The following is a 13,238-nucleotide window of genomic DNA, read 5'->3' on the forward strand; positions in this document are numbered from 1 at the left end:
TGCTCTTTACACTGAGTATACAAAACATTATGAACACCTGCTCTTTACACTGAGTATACAAAACATTATGAACACCTGCTCTTTACACTGAGTACACAAAACATTATGAACACCTACCTGCTCTTTACACTGAGTATACAAAACATTATGAACACCTGCTCTTTACACTGAGTACACAAAACATTATGAACACCTGCTCTTTACACTGAGTATACTGAACATTATGAACACCTGCTCTTTACACTGAGTACACAAAACATTATGAACACCTGCTCTTTACACTGAGTATACTGAACATTATGAACACCTGCTCTTTACACTGAGTACACAAAACATTATGAACACCTGCTCTTTACACTGAGTATACTGAACATTATGAACACCTGCTCTTTACACTGAGTATACAAAACATTATGAACACCTGCTCTTTACACTGAGTATACAAAACATTATGAACACCTGCTCTTTACACTGAGTATACAAAACATTATGAACACCTGCTCTTTACACTGAGTATACTGAACATTATGAACACCTGCTCTTTACACTGAGTATACAAAACATTATGAACACCTGCTCTTTACACTGAGTATACAAAACATTATGAACACTTGCTCTTTACACTGAGTACACAAAACATTATGAACACCTGCTCTTTACACTGAGTATACAAAACATTATGAACACCTGCTCTTTACACTGAGTATACAAAACATTAGGAACACCTGCTCTTTACACTGAGTATACAAAACATTATGAACACCTGCTCTTTACACTGAGTATACAAAACATTATGAACACCTGCTCTTTACACTGAGTATACAAAACATTAGGAACACCTGCTCTTTACACTGAGTATACAAAACATTATGAACACCTGCTCTTTACACTGAGTATACAAAACATTATGAACACCTGCTCTTTACACTGAGTATACAAAACATTATGAACACCTGCTCTTTACACTGAATATACAAAACATTATGAACACCTGCTCTTTACACTGAGTATACAAAACATTATGAACACCTGCTCTTTACACTGAGTATACAAAACATTATGAACACCTGCTCTTTACACTGAGTATACAAAACATTATGAACACTTGCTCTTTACACTGAGTACACAAAACATTATGAACACCTGCTCTTTACACTGAGTATACAAAACATTATGAACACCTGCTCTTTACACTGAGTATACAAAACATTAGGAACACCTGCTCTTTACACTGAGTATACAAAACATTAGGAACACCTGCTCTTTACACTGAGTATACAAAACATTATGAACACCTGCTCTTTACACTGAGTATACAAAACATTATGAACACTTGCTCTTTACACTGAGTACACAAAACATTATGAACACCTGCTCTTTACACTGAGTATACAAAACATTATGAACACCTGCTCTTTACACTGAGTATACAAAACATTAGGAACACCTGCTCTTTACACTGAGTATACAAAACATTATGAACACCTGCTCTTTACACTGAGTATACAAAACATTATGAACACTTGCTCTTTACACTGAGTACACAAAACATTATGAACACCTGCTCTTTACACTGAGTATACAAAACATTATGAACACCTGCTCTTTACACTGAGTATACAAAACATTAGGAACACCTGCTCTTTACACTGAGTATACAAAACATTAGGAACACCTGCTCTTTACACTGAGTATACAAAACATTATGAACACCTGCTCTTTACACTGAGTATACAAAACATTATGAACACTTGCTCTTTACACTGAGTACACAAAACATTATGAACACCTGCTCTTTACACTGAGTATACAAAACATTATGAACACCTGCTCTTTACACTGAGTATACAAAACATTAGGAACACCTGCTCTTTACACTGAGTATACAAAACATTATGAACACCTGCTCTTTACACTGAGTATACAAAACATTATGAACACTTGCTCTTTACACTGAGTACACAAAACATTATGAACACCTGCTCTTTACACTGAGTATACAAAACATTATGAACACCTGCTCTTTACACTGAGTATACAAAACATTATGAACACCTGCTCTTTACACTGAATATACAAAACATTATGAACACCTGCTCTTTACACTGAGTTTACAAAACATTATGAACACCTGCTCTTTACACTGAGTATACAAAACATTATGAACACCTGCTCTTTACACTGAGTACACAAAACATTATGAACACCTGCTCTTTACACTGAGTATACAAAACATTATGAACACCTGCTCTTTACACTGAGATATGATTACATAAGATATGATCCCTTATTGATGTTACTTGTTAAATCCACTTCAATCAGTGTAGATGAAAGGGGAGGAGACATGTAGATGAAGGGGAGGAGACATGTAGATGAAGGGGAGGAGACAGGTTAAAGAAGGAGTTTTAAGCCTTGAGACATGGATTGTATATGTGTGTCATTCAGAGGGTGAATGGACAAGGCAACATGTGTAACTGCCTTTGAACGGGGTATGTTAGTAGGTGCCAGGTGCACCGGTTTGTGTCAAGAACTGCAACGCTGCTGGGGTTTTCACACTCAATAGTTTCCCATATGTATCCAGAATGGTCCACCACCCAAAGGACATCCAGCCAACTTGACACAACTTTGGGAAGCATTGGAGTCAACATGGGCCAGCATCCCTGTGGAACGCTTTTGACACCTTTTAGAGTCCATGTCCCGATGAATTGAGGCTGTAGAGTCCATGTCCCGATGAATTGAGGCAGTAGAGTCCATGCCCCGACGAATTGAGGCAGTAGAGTCCATGCCCCGACGAATTGAGGCAGTAGAGTCCATGCCCCGACGAATTGAGGCTGTAGAGTCCATGCCCCGATGAATTGAGGCAGTAGAGTCCATGCCCCGATGAATTTGAATTGAGGCACTAGAGTCCATGCCCCGACGAATTGAGGCAGTAGAGTCCGTGCCCCGACGAATTGAGGCAGTAGAGTCCGTGCCCCGACGAATTGAGGCAGTAGAGTCCATGCCCCGATGAATTTGAATTGAGGCACTAGAGTCCATGCCCCGACGAATTGAGGCAGTAGAGTCCGTGCCCCGACGAATTGAGGCAGTAGAGTCCGTGCCCCGACGAATTGAGGCTGTAGAGTCCATGCCCCGATGAATTGAGGCAGTATAGTCCATGCCCCGACAAATTGAGGCTGTGGAGTCCATGTCCCAAAGAATTGAGGCTGTGGAGTCCATGTCCCGAAGAATTGAGGCAGTAGAGTCCATGCCCCAATGAATTGAGGCAGTAGAGTCCATGCCCCGATGAATTGAGGCAGTAGAGTCCATGCCCCGACGAATTGAGGCAGTAGAGTCCATGCCCCGAATAATTGAGGCAGTAGAGTCCATGCCCCGACGAATTGAGGCTGTTTTGAGGGTGTAACTCAATATTAGGGAGCTGTTTCTAGTGTTTGCTATACTCAGTGTATATCATAATACAATCATGATTTGATAGTCATCATGACTCATTTTCTATACAGTAGGCTTTGATGATTAAATCCATTGATGTATTTATGGCTGTGATCTAATGTAGAACCTGTGGTTCGGTCTCTTCGGGGTTAAATTTATACAGCGGGATTGAATGAAGACTTGACCTAAAAAAGATCATAAAAATGATCCTTTCCCGAACACTATCCATTCATCTATTGGTTATGATTGTGTTCCAGGTCATTCATCTATTGGTTGTGTTTGTGTTCCAGGTCATTCATCTATTGGTTGTGTTTGTGTTCCAGGTCATTCATCTATTGGTTGTGTTTGTGTTCCAGGTCATTCATCTATTGGTTGTGTTTGTGTTCCAGGTCATTCATCTATTGGTTGTGTTTGTGTTCCAGGTCATTCATCTATTGGTTGTGTTTGTGTTCCAGGTCATTCATCTATTGGTTGTGTTTGTGTTCCAGGTCATTCATCTATTGGTTGTGTTTGTGTTCCAGGTAATTCGTCTATTGGTTGTGTTTGTGTTCCAGGTCATTCATCTATTGGTTGTGTTTGTGTTCCAGGTCATTCGTCTATTGGTTGTGTTTGTGTTCCAGGTCATTCATCTATTGGTTGTGTTTGTGTTCCAGGTCATTCATCTATTGGTTGTGTTTGTGTTCCAGGTCATTCATCTATTGGTTGTGTTTGTGTTCCAGGTAATTCATCTATTGGTTGTGTTTGTGTTCCAGGTCATTCATCTATTGGTTGTGTTTGTGTTCCAGGTCATTCATCTATTGGTTGTGTTTGTGTTCCAGGTCATTCATCTATTGGTTGTGTTTGTGTTCCAGGTCATTCATCTATTGGTTGTGTTTGTGTTCCAGGTCATTCATCTATTGGTTGTGTTTGTGTTCCAGGTCATTCATCTATTGGTTGTGTTTGTGTTCCAGGTCATTCATCTATTGGTTGTGTTTGTGTTCCAAGTCATTCATCTATTGGTTGTGTTTGTGTTCCAGGTCATTCATCTATTGGTTGTGTTTGTGTTCCAGGTCATTCATCTATTGGTTGTGTTTGTGTTCCAGGTCATTCATCTATTGGTTGTGTTTGTGTTCCAGGTCATTCATCTATTGGTTGTGTTTGTGTTCCAGGTAATTAAAATATTGGTTGTGTTTGTGTTCCAGGTCATTCATCTATTGGTTGTGTTTGTGTTCCAGGTCATTCATCTATTGGTTGTGTTTGTGTTCCAGGTCATTCATCTATTGGTTGTGTTTGTGTTCCAGGTCATTCATCTGTTGGTTGTGTTTGTGTTCCAGTTCATTCATCTATTGGTTGTGTTTGTGTTCCAGGTAATTCATCTATTGGTTGTGTTTGTGTTCCAGGTCATTAATCTATTGGTTGTGTTTGTGTTCCAGGTAATTCATCTATTGGTTGTGTTTGTGTTCCAGGTCATTAATCTATTGGTTGTGTTTGTGTTCCAGGTAATTCATCTATTGGTTGTGTTTGTGTTCCAGGTCATTAATCTATTGGTTGTGTTTGTGTTCCAGGTCATTAATCTATTGGTTGTGTTTGTGTTCCAGGTAATTAATCTATTGGTTGTGTTTGTGTTCCAGGTCATTCATCTATTGGTTGTGTTTGTGTTCCAGGTCATTCATCTATTGGTTGTGTTTGTGTTCCAGGTCATTCATCTATTGGTTGTGTTTGTGTTCCAGGTAATTAAAATATTGGTTGTGTTTGTGTTCCAGGTCATTCATCTATTGGTTGTGTTTGTGTTCCAGGTCATTCATCTATTGGTTGTGTTTGTGTTCCAGGTCATTCATCTATTGGTTGTGTTTGTGTTCCAGGTCATTCATCTGTTGGTTGTGTTTGTGTTCCAGTTCATTCATCTATTGGTTGTGTTTGTGTTCCAGGTAATTCATCTATTGGTTGTGTTTGTGTTCCAGGTCATTAATCTATTGGTTGTGTTTGTGTTCCAGGTAATTCATCTATTGGTTGTGTTTGTGTTCCAGGTCATTAATCTATTGGTTGTGTTTGTGTTCCAGGTAATTCATCTATTGGTTGTGTTTGTGTTCCAGGTCATTAATCTATTGGTTGTGTTTGTGTTCCAGGTCATTAATCTATTGGTTGTGTTTGTGTTCCAGGTAATTCATCTATTGGTTGTGTTTGTGTTCCAGGTCATTAATCTATTGGTTGTGTTTGTGTTCCAGGTCATTCATCTAGTGGTTATTATTTTGTTCCAGGTCATTAATCTATTGGTTTTGATTGTGTTCCAGGTCATTAATCTATTGGTTGTGTTTGTGTTCCAGGTCAATAATCTATTTGTTATGATTGTGTTCCAGGTCATTAATGTATTGTTTGTGTTTCTAAGAATATTTGGAAGATAAATACACAACGCAGAGACAGAGGAGGAAAAGTCAGTAGAGTAACGATCATTGGAAATAGTGTTTTTTCTGTAATAGGGGATTAATGCAGAGACATGGGAGGAAGTTGCCTGTATATTGAGTCTGAAATAGAATACTTGTTATTTAGCCATTGGCCCAGTTTTATTGAATTGTAATTGGTCAACCACAGGCTAGGGCGCGGTTATAAACTATATCCTGTCCCTCTGTTTACTGGAGAGAACCACATGAGAGGATCACTGAGGAGAGAATCAATGAGGACAGGGGAGAATGAACATCTACCTCCCCCATGATTTGTCCTCTTTGAATTAACCTGTTTTTCTCCACCTGATTTGCTTTGGGGTCTGTGTTATTGAATAATAACGTCAACTGCTAATATGTTCCAGGTCATTCATCTATTGGTTGTGTTCCAGGTCTTTAATCTATTGTTTATGTTCCAGGTCTTTAATCTATTGTTTATGTTCCAGGTCATTAATCTATTGTTTATGTTCCAGGTCATTAATCTATTGTTTATGTTCCAGGTCATTAATCTATTGTTTATGTTCCAGGACATTAATCTATTGGTTGTGTTCCAGGTCATTAATCTATTGGTTGTTGTTCTGTTCCAAGTCATTAATCTATTGGTTGTGTTCCAGGTCATTAATCTATTGGTTGTGGTTGTGTTCCAGGTCATTCATCTATTTGTTGTGTTCCAGGTCATTAATCTAGTGGTTGTGATTGTGTTCCAGGTCATTAATCTATTGGTTGTGGTTGTGTTCCAGGTCATTAATCTATTGGTTGTGTTCCAGGTCATTAATATATTGGTTGTTGTTGTGTTCCAGGTCATTAATCTATTGGTTGTGTTCCAGGTCATTCATCTATTGGTTGTGTTCCAGGTCATTCATCTATTGGTTGTGGTTGTGTTCCAGGTCATTAATCTATTGGTTGTGTTCCAGGTCATTAATCTATTGGTTGTGTTCCAGGTCATTAATCTATTGGTTGTGTTCCGGGACATTAATCTATTGGCTGTGGTTGTGTTCCAGGTCATAAATCTATTAGTTGTGGTTGTGTTACAGGTCATTAATCTATTGGTTGTGGTTGTGTTCCAGGTCATTAATCTATTGGTTGTGGTTGTGTTCCAGGTCATTAATCTATTGGTTGTGGTTGTGTTCCAGGTCATTAATCTATTGGTTGTGGTTGTGTTCCAGGTCATTCATCTATTGGTTGTGTTCGAGGTCATTAACCTATTGGTTGTGTTCCAGGTCATTAATCTATTGGTTGTGTTCCAGGTCATTAATCTATTGGTTGTGTTCCAGGTCATTCATCTATTGGTTGTGTTCCAGGACATTAATCTATTGGTTGTGTTCCAGGTCATTAATCTATTGGTTGTGTTCCAGGACATTCATCTATTGGTTATGTTCCAGGTCATTAATCTATTGTTTATGTTCCAGGACATTAATCTATTGGTTGTGTTCCAGGTCATTAATCTATTGGTTGTTGTTCTGTTCCAAGTCATTAATCTATGGGTTGTGTTCCAGGTCATTAATCTATTCGTTGTGGTTGTGTTCCAGGTCATTCATCTATTGGTTGTGTTCCAGGTCATTAATCTAGTGGTTGTGATTGTGTTCCAGGTCATTAATCTATTGGTTGTGGTTGTGTTCCAGGTCATTAATCTATTGGTTGTGTTCCAGGTCATTAATATATTGGTTGTTGTTGTGTTCCAGGTCATTAATCTATTGGTTGTGTTCCAGGTCATTCATCTATTGGTTGTGGTTGTGTTCCAGGTCATTAATCTATTGGTTGTGTTCCAGGTCATTAATCTAGTGGTTGTGATTGTGTTCCAGGTCATTCATATATTGGTTGTGGTTGTGTTCCAGGTCATTAATCTATTGGTTGTGGTTGTGTTCCAGGTCATTCATCTATTGGTTGTGTTCCAGGTCATTAACCTATTGGTTGTGTTCCAGGTCATTAATCTATTGGTTGTGTTCCAGGTCATTAATCTATTGGTTGTGTTCCAGGTCATTCATCTATTGGTTGTGTTCCAGGACATTAATCTATTGGTTGTGTTCCAGGTCATTAATCTATTGGTTGTGTTCCAGGACATTCATCTATTGGTTGTGTTCCAGGTCATTAATCTATTGGTTGTGGTTGTGTTCCAGGTCATTCATCTATTGGTTGTGTTCCAGGTCATTAACCTATTGGTTGTGTTCCAGGTCATTAATCTATTGGTTGTGTTCCAGGTCATGAATCTATTGGTTGTGTTCCAGGTCATTAATCTATTGGTTGTGTTCCAGGACATTAATCTATTGGTTGTGTTCCAGGTCATTAATCTATTGGTTGTGTTCCAGGACATTCATCTATTAGTTGTGTTCCAGGTCATTAATCTATTGGTTGTGGTTGTGTTCCAGGTCACTAATCTATTGGTTGTGTTCCAGGTCATGAATCTATTGGTTTTGTTCCAGATCATTAATATATTGGTTGTGTTCCAGGTCATTAATCTATTGGTTGTGGTTGTGTTCCAGGTCATTCATCTATTGGTTGTGGTTGTGTTCCAGGTCATTAATCTATTGGTTGTGTTCCAGGTCATTAATCTATTGGTTGTGTTCCAGGTCATTAATCTATTGGTTGTGTTCCAGGTCATTAATCTATTGGTTTTGTTCCAGGACATTAATCTATTGGTTGTGTTCCAGGTCATTAATCTATTGGTTGTGTTCCAGGTCATTAATCTATTGGTTTTGTTCCAGGACATTAATCTATTGGTTGTGTTCCAGGTCATTAATCTATTGGTTGTGGTTGTGTTCCAGGTCACTAATCTATTGGTTGTGTTCCAGGTCATTAATCTATTGGTTGTGGTTGTGTTCCAGGTCATTCATCTATTTGTTGTGTTCCAGGTCATTAATCTAGTGGTTGTGATTGTGTTCCAGGTCATTAATCTATTGGTTGTGGTTGTGTTCCAGGTCATTAATCTATTGGTTGTGTTCCAGGTCATTAATATATTGGTTGTTGTTGTGTTCCAGGTCATTAATCTATTGGTTGTGTTCCAGGTCATTCATCTATTGGTTGTGTTCCAGGTCATTCATCTATTGGTTGTGGTTGTGTTCCAGGTCATTAATCTATTGGTTGTGTTCCAGGTCATTAATCTAGTGGTTGTGATTGTGTTCCAGGTCATTCATATATTGGTTGTGGTTGTGTTCCAGGTCATTAATCTATTGGTTGTGTTCCAGGTCATTAATCTATTGGTTGTGTTCCAGGTCATTAATCTATTGGTTGTGTTCCGGGACATTAATCTATTGGCTGTGGTTGTGTTCCAGGTCATAAATCTATTAGTTGTGGTTGTGTTACAGGTCATTAATCTATTGGTTGTGGTTGTGTTCCAGGTCATTAATCTATTGGTTGTGGTTGTGTTCCAGGTCATTAATCTATTGGTTGTGGTTGTGTTCCAGGTCATTAATCTATTGGTTGTGGTTGTGTTCCAGGTCATTCATCTATTGGTTGTGTTCGAGGTCATTAACCTATTGGTTGTGTTCCAGGTCATTAATCTATTGGTTGTGTTCCAGGTCATTAATCTATTGGTTGTGTTCCAGGTCATTCATCTATTGGTTGTGTTCCAGGACATTAATCTATTGGTTGTGTTCCAGGTCATTAATCTATTGGTTGTGTTCCAGGACATTCATCTATTGGTTATGTTCCAGGTCATTAATCTATTGTTTATGTTCCAGGACATTAATCTATTGGTTGTGTTCCAGGTCATTAATCTATTGGTTGTTGTTCTGTTCCAAGTCATTAATCTATGGGTTGTGTTCCAGGTCATTAATCTATTCGTTGTGGTTGTGTTCCAGGTCATTCATCTATTGGTTGTGTTCCAGGTCATTAATCTAGTGGTTGTGATTGTGTTCCAGGTCATTAATCTATTGGTTGTGGTTGTGTTCCAGGTCATTAATCTATTGGTTGTGTTCCAGGTCATTAATATATTGGTTGTTGTTGTGTTCCAGGTCATTAATCTATTGGTTGTGTTCCAGGTCATTCATCTATTGGTTGTGGTTGTGTTCCAGGTCATTAATCTATTGGTTGTGTTCCAGGTCATTAATCTAGTGGTTGTGATTGTGTTCCAGGTCATTCATATATTGGTTGTGGTTGTGTTCCAGGTCATTAATCTATTGGTTGTGTTCCAGGTCATTAATCTATTGGTTGTGTTCCAGGTCATTAATCTATTGGTTGTGTTCCGGGACATTAATCTATTGGCTGTGGTTGTGTTCCAGGTCATAAATCTATTAGTTGTGGTTGTGTTACAGGTCATTAATCTATTGGTTGTGGTTGTGTTCCAGGTCATTAATCTATTGGTTGTGGTTGTGTTCCAGGTCATTAATCTATTGGTTGTGGTTGTGTTCCAGGTCATTCATCTATTGGTTGTGTTCCAGGTCATTAACCTATTGGTTGTGTTCCAGGTCATTAATCTATTGGTTGTGTTCCAGGTCATTAATCTATTGGTTGTGTTCCAGGTCATTCATCTATTGGTTGTGTTCCAGGACATTAATCTATTGGTTGTGTTCCAGGTCATTAATCTATTGGTTGTGTTCCAGGACATTCATCTATTGGTTGTGTTCCAGGTCATTAATCTATTGGTTGTGGTTGTGTTCCAGGTCATTCATCTATTGGTTGTGTTCCAGGTCATTAACCTATTGGTTGTGTTCCAGGTCATTAATCTATTGGTTGTGTTCCAGGTCATGAATCTATTGGTTGTGTTCCAGGTCATTAATCTATTGGTTGTGTTCCAGGACATTAATCTATTGGTTGTGTTCCAGGTCATTAATCTATTGGTTGTGTTCCAGGACATTCATCTATTAGTTGTGTTCCAGGTCATTAATCTATTGGTTGTGGTTGTGTTCCAGGTCACTAATCTATTGGTTGTGTTCCAGGTCATGAATCTATTGGTTTTGTTCCAGATCATTAATATATTGGTTGTGTTCCAGGTCATTAATCTATTGGTTGTGGTTGTGTTCCAGGTCATTCATCTATTGGTTGTGGTTGTGTTCCAGGTCATTAATCTATTGGTTGTGTTCCAGGTCATTAATCTATTGGTTGTGTTCCAGGTCATTAATCTATTGGTTGTGTTCCAGGTCATTAATCTATTGGTTTTGTTCCAGGACATTAATCTATTGGTTGTGTTCCAGGTCATTAATCTATTGGTTGTGTTCCAGGTCATTAATCTATTGGTTTTGTTCCAGGACATTAATCTATTGGTTGTGTTCCAGGTCATTAATCTATTGGTTGTGGTTGTGTTCCAGGTCACTAATCTATTGGTTGTGTTCCAGGTCATTAATCTATTGGTTGTGGTTGTGTTCCAGGTCATTCATCTATTTGTTGTGTTCCAGGTCATTAATCTAGTGGTTGTGATTGTGTTCCAGGTCATTAATCTATTGGTTGTGGTTGTGTTCCAGGTCATTAATCTATTGGTTGTGTTCCAGGTCATTAATATATTGGTTGTTGTTGTGTTCCAGGTCATTAATCTATTGGTTGTGTTCCAGGTCATTCATCTATTGGTTGTGTTCCAGGTCATTCATCTATTGGTTGTGGTTGTGTTCCAGGTCATTAATCTATTGGTTGTGTTCCAGGTCATTAATCTAGTGGTTGTGATTGTGTTCCAGGTCATTCATATATTGGTTGTGGTTGTGTTCCAGGTCATTAATCTATTGGTTGTGTTCCAGGTCATTAATCTATTGGTTGTGTTCCAGGTCATTAATCTATTGGTTGTGTTCCGGGACATTAATCTATTGGCTGTGGTTGTGTTCCAGGTCATAAATCTATTAGTTGTGGTTGTGTTACAGGTCATTAATCTATTGGTTGTGGTTGTGTTCCAGGTCATTAATCTATTGGTTGTGGTTGTGTTCCAGGTCATTAATCTATTGGTTGTGGTTGTGTTCCAGGTCATTAATCTATTGGTTGTGGTTGTGTTCCAGGTCATTCATCTATTGGTTGTGTTCCAGGTCATTAACCTATTGGTTGTGTTCCAGGTCATTAATCTATTGGTTGTGTTCCAGGTCATTAATCTATTGGTTGTGTTCCAGGTCATTCATCTATTGGTTGTGTTCCAGGACATTAATCTATTGGTTGTGTTCCAGGTCATTAATCTATTGGTTGTGTTCCAGGACATTCATCTATTGGTTATGTTCCAGGTCATTAATCTATTGTTTATGTTCCAGGACATTAATCTATTGGTTGTGTTCCAGGTCATTAATCTATTGGTTGTTGTTCTGTTCCAAGTCATTAATCTATGGGTTGTGTTCCAGGTCATTAATCTATTCGTTGTGGTTGTGTTCCAGGTCATTCATCTATTGGTTGTGTTCCAGGTCATTAATCTAGTGGTTGTGATTGTGTTCCAGGTCATTAATCTATTGGTTGTGGTTGTGTTCCAGGTCATTAATCTATTGGTTGTGTTCCAGGTCATTAATATATTGGTTGTTGTTGTGTTCCAGGTCATTAATCTATTGGTTGTGTTCCAGGTCATTCATCTATTGGTTGTGGTTGTGTTCCAGGTCATTAATCTATTGGTTGTGTTCCAGGTCATTAATCTAGTGGTTGTGATTGTGTTCCAGGTCATTCATATATTGGTTGTGGTTGTGTTCCAGGTCATTAATCTATTGGTTGTGTTCCAGGTCATTAATCTATTGGTTGTGTTCCAGGTCATTAATCTATTGGTTGTGTTCCGGGACATTAATCTATTGGCTGTGGTTGTGTTCCAGGTCATAAATCTATTAGTTGTGGTTGTGTTACAGGTCATTAATCTATTGGTTGTGGTTGTGTTCCAGGTCATTAATCTATTGGTTGTGGTTGTGTTCCAGGTCATTAATCTATTGGTTGTGGTTGTGTTCCAGGTCATTAATCTATTGGTTGTGGTTGTGTTCCAGGTCATTCATCTATTGGTTGTGTTCCAGGTCATTAACCTATTGGTTGTGTTCCAGGTCATTAATCTATTGGTTGTGTTCCAGGTCATTAATCTATTGGTTGTGTTCCAGGTCATTCATCTATTGGTTGTGTTCCAGGACATTTATCTATTGGTTGTGTTCCAGGTCATTAATCTATTGGTTGTGTTCCAGGACATTCATCTATTGGTTGTGTTCCAGGTCATTAATCTATTGGTTGTGGTTGTGTTCCAGGTCATTCATCTATTGGTTGTGTTCCAGGTCATTAACCTATTGGTTGTGTTCCAGGTCATTAATCTATTGGTTGTGTTCCAGGTCATGAATCTATTGGTTGTGTTCCAGGTCATTAATCTATTGGTTGTGTTCCAGGACATTAATCTATTGGTTGTGTTCCAGGTCATTAATCTATTGGTTGTGTTCCAGGACATTCATCTATTAGTTGTGTTCCAGGTCATTAATCTATTGGTTGTGGTTGTGTTCCAGGTCACTAATCTATTGGTTGTGTTCCAGGTCATGA

General features: G+C 38.6%; 1 protein-coding gene across 4 annotated transcripts in view; it reads left to right on the top strand.

Annotated features, from left to right (window-relative positions):
- The window catches only part of LOC110496757 (FH1/FH2 domain-containing protein 3), a 188,305-nt gene that overhangs the window by 123,342 nt on the left and 51,725 nt on the right, over positions 1-13,238 (top strand). The gene's annotated exons all lie outside the window — the stretch shown is intronic.

This window comes from Oncorhynchus mykiss, chromosome 18, assembly GCF_013265735.2.
Source record: "Oncorhynchus mykiss isolate Arlee chromosome 18, USDA_OmykA_1.1, whole genome shotgun sequence".
Taxonomy (NCBI): Eukaryota; Metazoa; Chordata; class Actinopteri; order Salmoniformes; family Salmonidae; genus Oncorhynchus; species Oncorhynchus mykiss.